The sequence below is a fragment of the Pseudoliparis swirei genome, chromosome 2 (assembly GCF_029220125.1).
Source record: "Pseudoliparis swirei isolate HS2019 ecotype Mariana Trench chromosome 2, NWPU_hadal_v1, whole genome shotgun sequence".
Classification (NCBI taxonomy): domain Eukaryota; kingdom Metazoa; phylum Chordata; class Actinopteri; order Perciformes; family Liparidae; genus Pseudoliparis; species Pseudoliparis swirei.
The window spans coordinates 19,414,436-19,429,538 of record NC_079389.1 but is presented as its reverse complement, the minus strand read 5'-3'; positions in this window follow the sequence as shown (position 1 = coordinate 19,429,538).

Here is a 15,103-nt window from a genome sequence, read left to right as displayed (position 1 = left end):
ACTAATACATCGCTTCACACACACACACACACACACACTGACAGAAACACATAGACACTCACATACGTACACACACACAGGCAGAGACACACACATTCTCACACACACTCTCATACGCACACACTCTTACACACGCACACACAGACAGACACACACTCACACACACAGACACACACACACACAAAATGACAGACACACACACACAGACACACACACTCACACACAGACACACACTCAGACACACACATACAGACACTCACATACATACAAACACAGGCAGAATCACACACACACGCACACACACCACACACACAAATACAGATGCACACATGCATACTCTGCAGACTGACCCTTGACCTCCCAATTGTCTCTCAGATATAAACCTACTGCTTTATATTTAATATATTATATTGACCTAAATATAATACTTTGAGGTCGTGAGGGGAATCCCCTCCAAAACATTCACAAGAGAAAATTGTCACCGTGCCAATAACCCTTATACGATCCTTAAAACCAGTCTTTTAGTTAATTTTTCAGACTTTCAATCAACTTAAAGATCTGGATTCTTTTCAGATTCAAAGAAGGGCCTCTGAATATGAATACCCTACGGCGTTGGACCGATAGCTCTGAGTTAAGGGCCCCAAAAACAGGTCCAAAGGGTCAAATTGGGCCTTATTCTCTTAAATTTGCATATTTTTTTGACAAGTGCAAAAATGGCCATAATCTCCTAAATATTCGTCCTAAATCCCAAATTGAACACAGACACTCAGGACAGAGCCTACAATGAGGTGATGGGGTGAAATTTCCTCAAACACCCACAAGAGTTAATTGGCTGTCTGAAATCCAGGACTTGAAGAGTGTGTGGTTTAACAAATCTGAGACCCTGTTGTGAGCTTGGGCTGATTTTAGCTTGTTTTTCTTGAAACATGTCAGAGCTTAGCTTTCTTTTGCAGGTTGTAGCCCTCCCAAATGGGGCCCAACCATGTAGGCTGGCCACATATAGCACTTAGCATCCCTGCTTGGGAGGGTTTAAAACCGGAAAAACAAAATTCCTTCCTTCAAGGTTAACAACTCCTTACATGTTTGTACTATATGAACAATTTCAATTGTATTCTACCCCATTTGGGAGTGGCTACAACCTGGAAAAGAAAGCTAAGCTCTGACATGTTTACCCAATTTGACCCTTTGGACCTGTTTTGGGGCCCTTAACTCAGAGCTATCGGTCCAAAACTGTAGGGTATTCATATTCAGAGGCCCTCTATGGATCTGAAAAGAATCCAGATCTTTAAGTTGATTGAAAGTATGAACATTTACTAAAAGTCTGGTTTTAAGGATCGTACAAGGGTTATTGGCACGGTGACAATTTTCTCTTTTGAAAGTTTTGGAGGGGATTCCCCTCATGACCTCAAAGTCTTATATTTAGGTAAATATAATATATTAAATATAAAGCAGTAGGGTTATATCTGAGAGACAATTGGGAGGTCAAGGGTCAGTCTGCAGAGTATGCGTGTGTGTGCATGTGTAAATGTGTGTGTGTGTGTGTGTGTGTCTCTGCCTGTGTGTGTCTCTGTGTGTGTGTGTGTGTCATTCTGTGTCCGTGTGTGAGTGTGTGTCTGTCTGTGTGTGTGTGCGTGTGAGAGTGTGTCTGTGTGTGTCTCTGCCTGTGTGTGTGTGTACGTATGTGAGTGTCTATGTGTTTCTGTCAGTGTGTGTGTGTGTGTATGAAATGATGTCTTAGATTGCATGCATATCAGTGGAAGTTGTAGGGTAAATCATGTTTTATTAACAATTCTCTTATTATTTCCCCAATTTTTCCGGGTAGCTGCTCTTTTTGTTTGATGAGAAGTAAACACCTGTAAATAACGCCATGAAGGGTTTATTGTTTTGAGTTGTTTGACTGTTTAGCATTTTCCTTATTGATTTTGATGTATGTATGACTTTTATATTGTATTGTTTGAATAAATATAGACGTTTTATACTATCCGCTTAACAGATAAATCGGACTTTTATTTTGAAAGGTTAAACACAGGCTTTTTTTTTTAAAATGCGAACTTTATTGTATAGATTACGGACAGATGCGCATTTTATAACAAGTTTAATAGTTGATTTGACCGTATGGGACTAACTCTGGTGATGCGGTGGTGATAGTGGCCGTCATTCATGTATTGTCACCTAAAAAGAAAATAAAGGAGAGTCACCAGCAGTAAGTCTTCACGCCAATTCATATGATCCGTAACGCTTTATTGCTGCAGAAAACGCAGGCTTAAACAACATATATAACAAAATAATAAATAAGACACAATTCATAACAGCATTGTAGAAAGAGAGATAACAAAAGATAATGCTCATCATCAGATCGTAGTAATTATATAATAAATACAACAAGTAATCTCTGAGAAAATACGTTCATTTTAAACGATTTTTGAGAAATACGTTTGAGTCAAACGTAACTGCAAATTGCATTTTAGGTCTGGGGGAACGTAATTTTTGTGATACAGGGTTGATTGTGTTTGCTAATCGCCTTAGAAGACTAATGTCTGATTAGAAAACCCTTGCAATTATGTTAGCACAGCTGAAAACAGTTATGCTGGTGATATAAGCTATACAACTGGCCTTCCTTTGAGCTTGAAGTTTGAAGAACACAATTAATACTTCAAATATTAATCATTATTTCTAACCTTGTCAATATCTTGACTACATTTTATATTCATTTGATAAATAAAAGTGTGATTTTTCATGGAAGACACAAAATTGTCTGGGTGACCCCAAACTTTTGAACGGTAGTGTATGTATAACTTTATGTTGAAACATAGGCTTTATTCATTCATTGTCAGTCACACTGAAGTCTTTGGTGCTATGGAGCCAGGCTTTGATGTTGTATTTCATCAATTGGGTTTTATTCTGTCTATTTCCTCATTACTTAATTGTAAAAATGTTAAAGTACAAAAATGTGCCACTTTGATTAGTTAATTCTTTTCCAGGTGTGCTCCACGCTGCCTTCCAGAACCTAAACATACTGTTTTCCTAAATAATGACAGTGTATCCTAGGTAGATTATTCATTATAATCTAGAAGCATTCAAACATCTCAATGAGGGACATGCTGTTCCCCTGATTATTCTGCTTCCGCAGGCTTCTCGATGTCATTGTAGTGCGAACATTTTTGGAATGACTTATCATTCTGCTTCCTTATCCGGTCCTTATTTGAACTTCCTGTAAACAGTCAGAGTGAGTCAGTCATCCTCCTTCTCAGGGGCCAGGGAGATGAGATAGACATCAGCCACTGAAGAGGCTGCCAGGTTGATAATGCAGCAGTGCAATGTGTTGATCTTATTGTATATCATGTGGGTGAGGCAGCTTGTATCTATGATGGGTTATATGGTCGTTTTATTCGTGTGCTTGTCTGTGCTTCTGTGTTGTGGGCGATGTCTTGATTAGCAGAGGATGAAGAGTGACCTATACACACTCGGCTCCCTGATTACTAATTAGACCTAAAACTACTGCAGTCCAAAGGCTTTTACATACCAGGAGCAATTTAAAGGTACAATTTATTTACATTTTAAGCAAGCCACTTTCCTTATATTTTTCAGAATGAGGTTGATTTTTTGGAGCTTTCGCACTGCCATTAACGGGATTGACCGATCAGCCGAGAAAGCACACTATATTCGTGCTTTCAGCATCGGGGTCGCCTCGGGGTGCTATGGTTGCAAAAATAAGTTTGATAGTATAGACGTCGATGAGAAAAGATCCTATTTCTCACTTGATGGTAAATTATGGTCACATTCGGAGTAAAAAAGATGAAGCAGGTTTAGTTTTTGGGCACGGCTACGTTGCGATGGTCCGGTTTGGGAGTTGTTCGTGCTTTCATCCGACAACATTAAGCCTTTTGTTTGTTTTCAGTCCATGAAATGTAATTCTTCTGCTTAGCACCGTCCTATTTCGTCACTTCTTCTCGTTGCAAAAAAATCAAGATGGCAATGTCCGAAAAACAACAACGGGGGGAGGTTAAAGGGCCAAACTCGAGGATCCAAACAGCCACAGACCAATGGCCGACGATGTCGACGTCAACTTCTCCAACACAGTCCGTTGGCGGCGCGGAGCAACCTCTCACAATAACAGCGCTGGACATTTAATATTCACAGATGAGTATTTCTTGTTTTTGTGTTTACTCCATACGTGGAGGTTATAATGTTGAGCTTGCTATAGCGAACGGGCATCGGTCAGTTCACTCACACGTTGTGGTCACTGGCTCATTCACCAGCTGTTTGGCCACCGACTGATGAGCACGGCCGAAACACAGTCATGTAATTGTTCAATTTAACTCAGTGGTTCTCAAACTGTGGGGCGCGCCACTCTCGTGGGGCGCCAAGGCATTACAGGTGGGACGCAAGGGGAAATGTGGTTTATTTTTATTTTAGGACCTTTATTGAGAATTTCATATGTTAAAAAGTACAAATAAAACTAAGTCATTAATAAACTAGAACGGGCACTCGGTAAAGCGCATACCTTCACATATCACAAGATTGGGCATTGAATTATGAATATTTTGGCATTAGTTTCATGCCAATTGGATACAAATTGACCGCGCTATGGTAAAAAGAAGATTTTGACCTTTTCATGACCTTGACCTTTGACCCGATTGATCCCAAAATCGATAAAATGCTCCCCGGATAATAACCAATCATCCCACCAAATTTCATGCGATTCGGTTTAATACTTTTTGTGTTATGCGAATAACACGCATACAAATAAATAAATACACGGCGATCAAAACATAACCTTCCGCATTTTCAATGCGAAGGTAATAATTAGCGAAATACCTGTACTTTCGTGTGAACGTTTACGTTACTAACGGGTTACGCTGCGCATGCACGTAGCCGGTATTATTGGCGACTTGCCACATCCTACCACCGTGAGATCGGCTTTCCTGCTGTTGCCCTTCAAAATAAGAGCTCAACATGGAGCACGAATTGAGAGGGGCCGTATCAAGCCTGCAGCCCCGTTCTAAAGAGGGATGTAGTGTAAAGCTCATTGCAGCGTATAATAATGATAACACGTGATGACTCGCACATACCTGCACTCGTTTTGTTTTGCAAAGGTTTCATGTTATTGATTTTTTAAAGAGATGCAGTGTAAAACTCAGGAAAACTCTTTATTGCCAAATATTTCAACTTGTTTTGTCTTAGTTTTCAAAGGTTGCGTTTTATTGTTTCTTGAAAAGATATTCAGTGCAAAACAGGTTAATTGCAACCACAATAAGCTATTTTGCCAAATGTCAGTTCTTTTTTGCACAGATCTGTATTTGTATTCTGTGAAAGTAATTAAAAACTTGTATTAGTTTTTTGTCTGATGGAGCAATCTGGTTTCATTTTAAATAGTTGCAAAGGAAGTCTATTATTTGAAAAAGCACAGATGGAGGAGTCACAATAAAAATTCAGCATGGACCATTTTTATACGATTCCGTTGGGGCGGCGGGGCATGAACATCTTTCTTCCTCCGGTGTGGGGTGTGACACAAAAAGTTTGAGAACTACTGATTTAACTACACAACATTTATTTAGGTATTCGTGTGGGTGTGATTTTAAAGGGAGATTAGTTGTCTTAGCAGAATCCTTGTTGCGGCTCAGATTCTTAGAAAGCTGCCTCTGAGGGCAGCGCTTTCTCTGACTCTACAACCATTTAGCAATAAACCATCACATTTGTTCTTCAAGTGTGTTCTTTGAATTATAGCCCCTCACAAGGGTACAGTGTACACTTCTGTTGTTTATCCAATCATCTCACTTTACTTCATACTAATTAGTTTAGTCTCTATTCACAAAGTGAATGGGATTTCTAAAATGACATCCAAAACAGTCCGTAAATACTTCGAATCAATTTCAGGACAATTAACAAACGAGACAATTCAAGCCTCTGAACTGGTCGGCTTTGTCGGGGGAAAAATAGTTGTGGTTATCATGTTGATGTATCCACGTTTTAACAGAGTTTAGGGGTTAGTCCAATCGCTTAGTCTTGCCTTTTGATATACAGTCACCCAAAGTCTGTTAAAGACTGAACAATACATCATCTAATAATCCACGGATGTTTGCAAGAGTTTCCCCCATTTTTTTCGAAAACTGCTTGTCAAGTTCAAGTGTATAATATGTTATAATTGCGTTTTTTTATTCAGCAAAAAAAACACATTTTGAAACCGAGACCGTCCAAATATTGTGAGTCACTCAGAGTGAAGAGGAGGGCAATCATTTCGAGCAGCTATTCGGTCAAATTAAGTTTGTCCTTTTATGTTATTGTGTAATGAAAAAGCAATTTACCGTGTTTCGTGTGTTGGCCTGACTGCAGTGTGATAAACCGAGAGTCTGGATTACCATGAAAGCTGTTGAAAATGCATCCAGTCCTTGAATAAGTGATTACCCAGCAGCACTTGCAACTGAAGACCTCTCGATGGGTGACGCGCAGACCTTGAATCAATTCCGTCGTCTTCGTGTCATAACTTCGCTGCCCCCTGAGGCTTCGGAGCGACGGCGCATCCTGTATTTCGGTGGATATCCCGGACACTGCCGCCAGCTTCTCCTTCTGGGTGCAGAATGGCAGCGAGATCTCAGACGGACGCCCAAAGTGCATGTTTACCTGCCGCCGCCGAGACGGTCCCTCATAAATCACTGTTATTTCCCACCGGTGGCACACAGCCCTTTTGTCCTTCACACAATGAGGGCTTTCCTCAAAGTTGGCTGGAGACCGTTTGTAAGCCGTGGAGGCCGATTCACTCTACACATGCACAAGTACACAGGACACTCCACACACATCATACCCTTCGAGTGGGATTGGATGAATGATTCTGGAGATTTACGAAGGCCACAGTCATACATAAAGACACTGACAGCCAGAGCCAACTATTGTCCAAGTGGGACACATTTGGTCATGGAGGCGGAGACATCATATCTGTACAACCAGCAAATGTGTTTACAATAGCACAACGCTTCCAGGAGACACGATAAGTGTTGTAGTAGAAGTCTTCCCCACAGCTTTTGAGCAAATATAGGGAGGGTAACTATCTGCTATTCCTGTTTGGAACATCACAAATCCTCTAAAGTACCTGGCATGGCCCAGAGATGTTTCTGGAGCAAATTGTAAGGTGATTGCTCATTTTGGAGTAGATTTAGACACAATTTTTTAAAAAATGGTAAAACATTTAGACCCTAATGAGCAGATATATTTGTCAAGAGTTTTAGAAAAAAAGGTTTTCCGAGACTAACAGTTAAAAAGTTACAAGCCTGATGTTAAGTTCATTGTTCTAGCGCCACCATCTGGCCAAATTGCACCACATCCGAGCCACACGGCCGGTGTGACGTCCATCAGATGTGTGTGATGCCATTGACATAAAGTTATGATAACAACGAGGCCTTAGCGGAGTGTTGGGAGCCTGTAGGTAGTGTGAAATGTGCTGTAAAGGATTTGTTCACACAGGACATTGACAGACTTAATTGTGCCCCGCGGAAACCAAAAAAAGGTGAAAGATTCCAAATGACACATAATGCAAATATATTTCGCACATTTTCTAATATATTGCATAATTTCAATAACAATGCATCCATTCACATTACTGCAGGGGAAACGACATTGCAGTGTGATATAAGTTTGAATGAGCATTTCATTCAGCCATACGCCTCTTAACATGCTGCCCGTGTATTTATTCTCTTTTCTTCCCTCTCTCTATAGCCATGCACACGTTATATATTTGTGTTTGTGTGTGTTCAGCTGGTGCCTGTGTCTTGTTGGAGTAATCATTTATGTTATAGTGTTATCAGTTCAGTGCACACCAGGGACCCATTGACACCTTAGTTCTGCATATATATCAATTTATAATAGTAACTCCCATCCGTGGTGAGGCCCTCCCCAGCATCCGCTCAATTGAGGCGTGAGATAGACATTTGTATGTAATTTGCAGTTTTATTTTTCTCTTTATTCTTCGTCTCCTCTTTTTACGTCGGTACGGTTTTGGTGATGAATGATGAAGATTAACAATAATTCGTCGGAGATTGCGGAAGTAAATCTTCGTTGATGATGTGTCGGCGTAAAGCGATTCACAACAAATACTCTTCTTTTTTTTTTTTTTAAAGAATTTATTTTGAACAATAAAACAGATTTTTTTTTAATGGAAACCTTCCTTATTGAGCTTACCCGAGATTGTAGACGGGTGTTTTATGTCGTAGTGGTTGCAGACTCTCCATTCACTACTCATCTTTGGGCTTGCTTTAGATTTTTCACTATCATGACGTTGGCTCATTTTCAACCGGGTTCAATCCCCACGGTGACCTATGCATCAGAGCAACGGCAAAAGTGATTGGACTGACCTTTTCTGTCTTTATTTGCTCCGCTGTAGGTGTGAGTTTATTGTAACCTCAGTACTTTTTCAACTTCGAGATCCGATGGGAATGACTACTCCAATGTACCAGTGATTGGTTGTGCTGCTGGCAGGTTACGTTCTACAATACTTAAGCCAACCCGCTTCGGTAGCAGGTTAGTCGTGCTGCATAGACGCAGTTAGAGTCTTGGATTTTTATACATACACTGCGTTTCAAAGGGTCAGAATGAAGCGTATAAACAAACCTCAAGCCCTGACCACGTGGGAGACATTGTGGCCTCACACTTGTTCCGGTCGAAGACGTGAAACATAACATGCACGCGCCGCTAGTTCTTCACCGGGTGATAAAAACAAGCATTTAACAGATGTTGCATGTCCAATATCCATTTTCATCACATAACGCATCATAACTTTTTGCAGATTTTGCTCAGATATCCGACATTGGTCTGGTCAACCTTCCGATTATATAAAATCTGCCAAATGCCAGTGGCTGATCCTGGAGAAAATGGGTTTAAATGTAGATGCAAATATATATATTTACACACACACACATATATATTATATATATATATTAGGGCTGTCAATCGATTAAAAAAATTTAACTAATTAATCGCACATTTTGAAATTGCGATTAATTAATCGCGATTAAAAGTGTTTTCCTTCTTTTTAAAGACAAAACTTCACACAGAGCTGTGTTTTCAAAGAGGCTCCTACCTATAAAGTGCCAGCGAGGTATTTAATATCGTGGATGATAAATTGTTTCTTCAGTGAAACATCAGATTAGTAAAAAAAAAATAGATATTGAGACCCCATTGGTCCTGTCATCTTTAACACTGAACAGCAGAACCAGTGGCCTTGGTAACTGACTGACATTCAAATATGTCACGTTAACCCTCTGGAGGCTGGGGGCATTTTATACATTTTACAAAATAAATTAAATTCACCGTTTAAAGTCTTTTGCATGTGACACACCCCCACGTGTTATACATCAAACATTCCAGAACAATCTCAGCTCTGAAATGAGCCTCATTGTCCTCACGCCGTGTCCTCTGGTTCTCTGACTGACAGGCTGCTAAATGAGCCTAACCTGTGAGGTGGGAGGTCCTTTGTGATTTACTGAGTGTTCATTGGTTGTTTTTACCGAAACGGATTGACAAATCACGTTGAAGGTTTCGTGTGACGAGTTCTTTCCGCGCCGCGTCACCCGACACGTCGCCCCTCCGTTCCTCTGTGTATCAGAGGGGGAGACGGGAGGAAGGAGGAGCAGGAGGAAACCCGACTGATTCATCCACGAGTTAAACTGATTTCTGCTCCTTATTTTCGCGGAGAAATAATTGTTTTAAAAACGGAAACAGTGTCAAACCGTACTGCCGCGGTTTAAAAAAATAAAATAAAACAAAATAAAAAATGTGCGTTAATTGCGTTAAAATATTTTAGTGCGTTACGCGGCCAAATTAATCGCATAGATTAACGCGTTAACGCTGACAGCCCTAATATATATATATACACACACACATATATATATACACATATATATATATCCATCCATCCATGGATATATATGTGTGTATATATATATAATATATATGTGTGTGTGTATATATATATATATACACACACACACACACATATATATACACACACACAATTTAGAGATGGTTGTATCCTGAACTACATTACATTGAGAGAATAACCTATTCTGTGGAATGCACTACAGACCGACACGTTTAGGTTTAAGGTTAATTTTTGCTGCCCCACTTATGGTAATGATAAATGAACTGTACTTGCCTAGCGCTTTACTAGTCTTCTGAGCTTTTAACACGACATGTCATCATTCACCCATTCACACACCGATGACAGGCGCCACCATGCAAGAGGGGAAGTGTCTTCCCAAGGACCGGCGATCCTCTGGTTGAAGGACAACCGGCCGCTGATCCACAGTCTCACCTATCGCTGTGCATGCTACTCATCAGCTGATAACACATGAGACAGTACAATGGGAGATAATCCAACAGCAGTTGAGTTGAATCTACACCTCGATAACCGTTAAAAAAAAAATTGTATCCGTGTGCAATTTATGATTTACTTATTAATATTTACCGATGCATGGATTGATAAATGCAATTGATTATGAACCACAACAAGGCCAAGTGCCTTTACACAGACCTGCCAACCTGAAAGCTTATTTATTTTACATACATGTACATGAAGTGTATATAGTAGGCACGCATTTTGACGTCAACAAGGTGCACGTTCTTACTTAAAGCGATGCAAAAAGAGGCCAGCTGCAATGATTGTTTCTTCTCCTTCCAATAAGCTCTCTACAAATACAAAAATGACCAATGATTGTCATGACGTCACACGCCCAAATCGGTCAAGGCCATGTATTTCTATTTCACCTGTCATGCTCTTAGATATAGCTGCCTGCGTGAGATTATATTGTCTGGAAAGTCTTGATTTTACTGAACAAAATGAGCTGTAACAATCGTACAAATTCAACATTTATCGGACAAATGGCCGCCGTGTTGTTAGTCAGCCTGTATTGTTATAGTCTGCATAGCGTTAAATAATGGCTGCAATGCATATAAATTAAGTTACTGCATATGTATGCAAAGCACGTACAGTAACTCATTGACCGAGCAGCAGAGATTTGTATCTGAGGCATCTGGTCGGTAAAAGCTCACCAGCACACGCAGCTTAGAGATGCATTCGTCACTGGGTGGCCTTCAAGCTCCCAGTATGACGCCTTTCCAGCCCACACATTTGGCTTCACGTGGCCAATAGTCATCAACAAGAGAAGGGAGAAAGGCTTTTGACTTCAAAATAGGACGAATAAACCTTTGTGAATAATTAAAATATGGGTAGAAATGCAAAGCACCGTTTCACATCTTTTCAAGTCTGTAATTTCATTTTTTTCATTTCATTTATTTATTTGTTCAGGGACCGTACACATTAATCAATCCATGGGTGAATGTGTTAACATTAGCGAAGGCTAAATTTCAGCTTTGGTCCCTGTGGCCACATGTTACAGCCACGTGAACAGGATCACATTAATAGTCGCTGTAATCCTCACGGTGGCTTTGATGCGAGACCCTTTAGACACGATCTTAGTGCAGGTGATGGGGCATCGCAGTCAAGGTTGGCAGGGTCAAACATTTATTTTGAAGCAACAAAAAAAAAGTATCGTCATTCACAATGTTAAAAGTTAAAAAAACTTTACATTTTGTGTCGATATTGGTGGTCCCTGTGGACAAAAGTGGTAGTGTTTCCAAGCACCAGATTTGCTTTAGAAAACCTCTTTCTCTGCAGCAGGGGTCTGAAAGTCTGCCGACTCAGTCCTGGTTCCCCCCTTCCTCCCCCCTTCCTCCCCCCTGCCTCCCCCACCTCCAGCGGGCTTAGCATTACTGCCTGGGCCTCCAGCTGTGCGCTGTTGCTGTTGGCTCGCAAGACGAAGCTCTGCTCCTGGCTGGAGGACGAGACGCTGCTGCGGGGCATTTGGCAGTGGTGTATAAAGTACCCAAAAGTCATACTTGAGTAAAAGTAAAGATACTTGACTGGAAAATTACTCAAGTAAAAGTAAAAGTCACCTATGAGAATACTACTTGAGTAAAAGTATGAAAGTATCTGATTTTTTTTGTACTTAAGTATTGAAAGTAAAAGTAAATGCTGTTAATAAAAAAAAACAAAGGGTCCGAATTTTGAGAATTATGAAGTTTATTTGTTTTGGTGCTGTGGCCGCCATGAACAAGGAGTATGAGCTAGGATGAACTTAGCAATATATGAATACTATGAAATTACTAAAATATAAAAACACGATTAACACAGAAAAAAGCAGAACCAAAATCAGCACTTTAAAGTGAAAAATGTATTATTCATCTTCAAAAGAAGTTGATTTTCAAAATGGACAGATTTCAGTGTCGCTCATCTGGGGCTGAAGACGAGTCCTGCGATGCTGAAGAGCCGTTCACATGGTGCAGGTAGAGTGTGTCTAGCTTCACAGGCCCTGGTGCAGGTAGAGTGTGTCTAGCTTCACAGGCCCTGATGCAGGTAGAGTGTGTCTAGCTTCACAGGCCCTGATGCAGGTAGAGTGTGTCTAGCTTCACAGGCCCTGATGCAGGTAGAGTGTGTCTAGCTTCACAGGCCCTGATGCAGGTAGAGTGTGTGTAGCTTCACAGGCCCTGATGCAGGTAGAGTGTGTCTAGCTTCACAGGCCCTGATGCAGGTAGAGTGTGTCTAGCTTCACAGACAGCAGCACACAGTTGGGAAGCATTTCAGCAAGTCAACGTGATCCACGTCTCCATCCAGCTGTTTGCTGCTGTCATGTGCTTGAGATGATGAAGAAGTCCTCTTCATCAGATGAACTGGACCTGGTGGCATCACATAGCTGCAGGGAGGGTTCTTCCATGTGCTGCTTGATGTAGTCCATTCCTGAAATAAAGTGAGAGTATTACAGACATGATAGAATTAATAACACTTCCTAACATGTCATGACCCCAACCTAAAGTTTTGTCCAAAATAGTTTGTTTTAATTTGAGGTTTATACATTTAGTTTCATGCACTGTCCGTGCATCCAGAGTTGATTTGTGAATATGTACTTGTATCTCTGTAGTTAAACACAACAACAGTCCCAAATCAATATCGTCGCCATTACTGGACCGTCACTCTTATAATATTAATACAAATAATGATAATAATGCTGTAATGATTAGCATTATATTATAGCTAAGACGACTCAAATCAACACATTTTCACAACTGTCAAAACACTTCTTCAGCTCATTAACTCGCTAGCGATCTGTCTGCTGCACTCACGCTAATTGTCTCATTTAATTGACGATAGCTAGCGAACGTTAGCCTAACGTACAACATGCGGAGGACAATCAGACTGTTCCCCCCCCCCCCCACCTCTCCTGCCAAAGATATAATTTACTTCAATCCTGAGGACAACACTGCTAGATATCTTAACAGGTTTATGGTGACTAAACATTAACGTTACGGCTCATGGGATTAATCTTAATTTACCTCAATGTGTTTCCTGAGGTTGGATAGTGAGTTGTTGAAGGCCAATATCTCCGTAGCTTTCGGTCGGCATAAGAGGCACTTCATCAGGTAGGAAGAAACTTTCACTCCGACCAAAGAAAAGAGTTCGCCCAAATATGGCCTCGGACGTTGATCTTGGTCCCCGTGGTTGTTAGAGTAGCTTCCATTGCTGCTCCACATGAAATGAGTCGTATCTGTAGCCGCTCGCTAGCATCCTGGGTATCACTGGGAAGAGAAAACACGCGGCAAGGACCACTGACCCCCAACCTGGTGTTCGTGCTGCGTTCAGGTGCGCTGCGGTGTGTTCCACAACAGTCCCCGATGTGCTGCGTTCAGGTGCGCTGCGGCGTGTTCCACAACAGTTCGCGATGTTTCTCATGATTATTTTTTTCCGTAGTAACGAGTAACGATACTGTTTCAGGGGAAATGTATCGGAGTAAAAGTACAAGTTTTCATTGCAAAATGTAGTGAAGTAAAAGTAAAAGTAGTAAAATAAAGTACAGATACACAAAAAAACTACTTAAGTAAAGTAACGAAGTACTTCTACTTCGTTACTATACACCACTGGCATTTGGCACATTAATAGTGTCGGATAACTTTGCAGCAGAACCTATATGAATAACATAAATCAACATACGTGCTAATTTCCTGGTTTGTCCTGTATATTGTTTGTTTGAGCAGAAATGTTAGGTGGTTGGCTCATTTCCTAAGAACTGTCTTTTCTCACTCATAGGTTGCCTCTATAATATTGATGAACTGTATAGTACATTCCGCTTTTCTGCTTCACATATAAAATAATGCCAACATTTTAACCATGTGAATTTGGACTCACTGAGATGAAGATTAACTAATTTAATGTAAAATATGTCATTCAATGGAAAAAAATAATACACTCATTACCAACTACTGGCATTCTGTAACTACCTGGATTTACTCTTTGGATTGGATTCAATCTATTGTCATCGCAAAGAGTACAGGTACACATGCAACGAAATGTATTCTCTGCATTTAACCCCATCCTTAGTTATTAAGGAGCAGTGGGCTGCAGTGATGCGCCCGGGGAGCAACTGGGGGTTCAGTGCCTTGCTCAAGGACACTTCGACTTGCAACTAATGGGGAGAGCGGGGATCGAACCGACAACCTTGGGGTTGCAGGACGACCCCCTTACCCCACTGAGCTACAGCCGCCCTGGACCGACCTGGATTTACTGTTCACTCCGTGCATCATTTAGTTTGAGCTAAACTCGTTGGCTGTAATCCTGACTGTCTTTGAGAGAAAGACAGCAGCCTCCCCCAGGTCCTAGTGCCCAGGGATTATGGCCGTTTTTGTTGTTGTTGACGTAGCTCAATGTTGACTATATTTAGAACATGACTTGGGGGCGAGTCACGTGGTCCCTGCAGGCAACCAGGTGCCCGCGGGCACCGCGTTGGCTACCTCTGATCTATGCTAAACCAAGTGCTTTGTATGTATGCGAATATGTTTGTGTGAAATCGTAAAAAACAAACAAAGTCACTAAAATGAGTTTGACAGCATATCTGTCCTTCAGGCCACCAGAAGCTACATTCCGGCCTTTTGTCTGCACTACTGTCCGCTCGTCGGGCCCACCTTGTTTCTCTGTCATCAAAGACATGAGAGAAAACATGGAATATTGCCCCTCCAGTGTCAGCAGCCCAAAGGTTGCTGTTGCTTCGCTTTTTGACTTGTACAC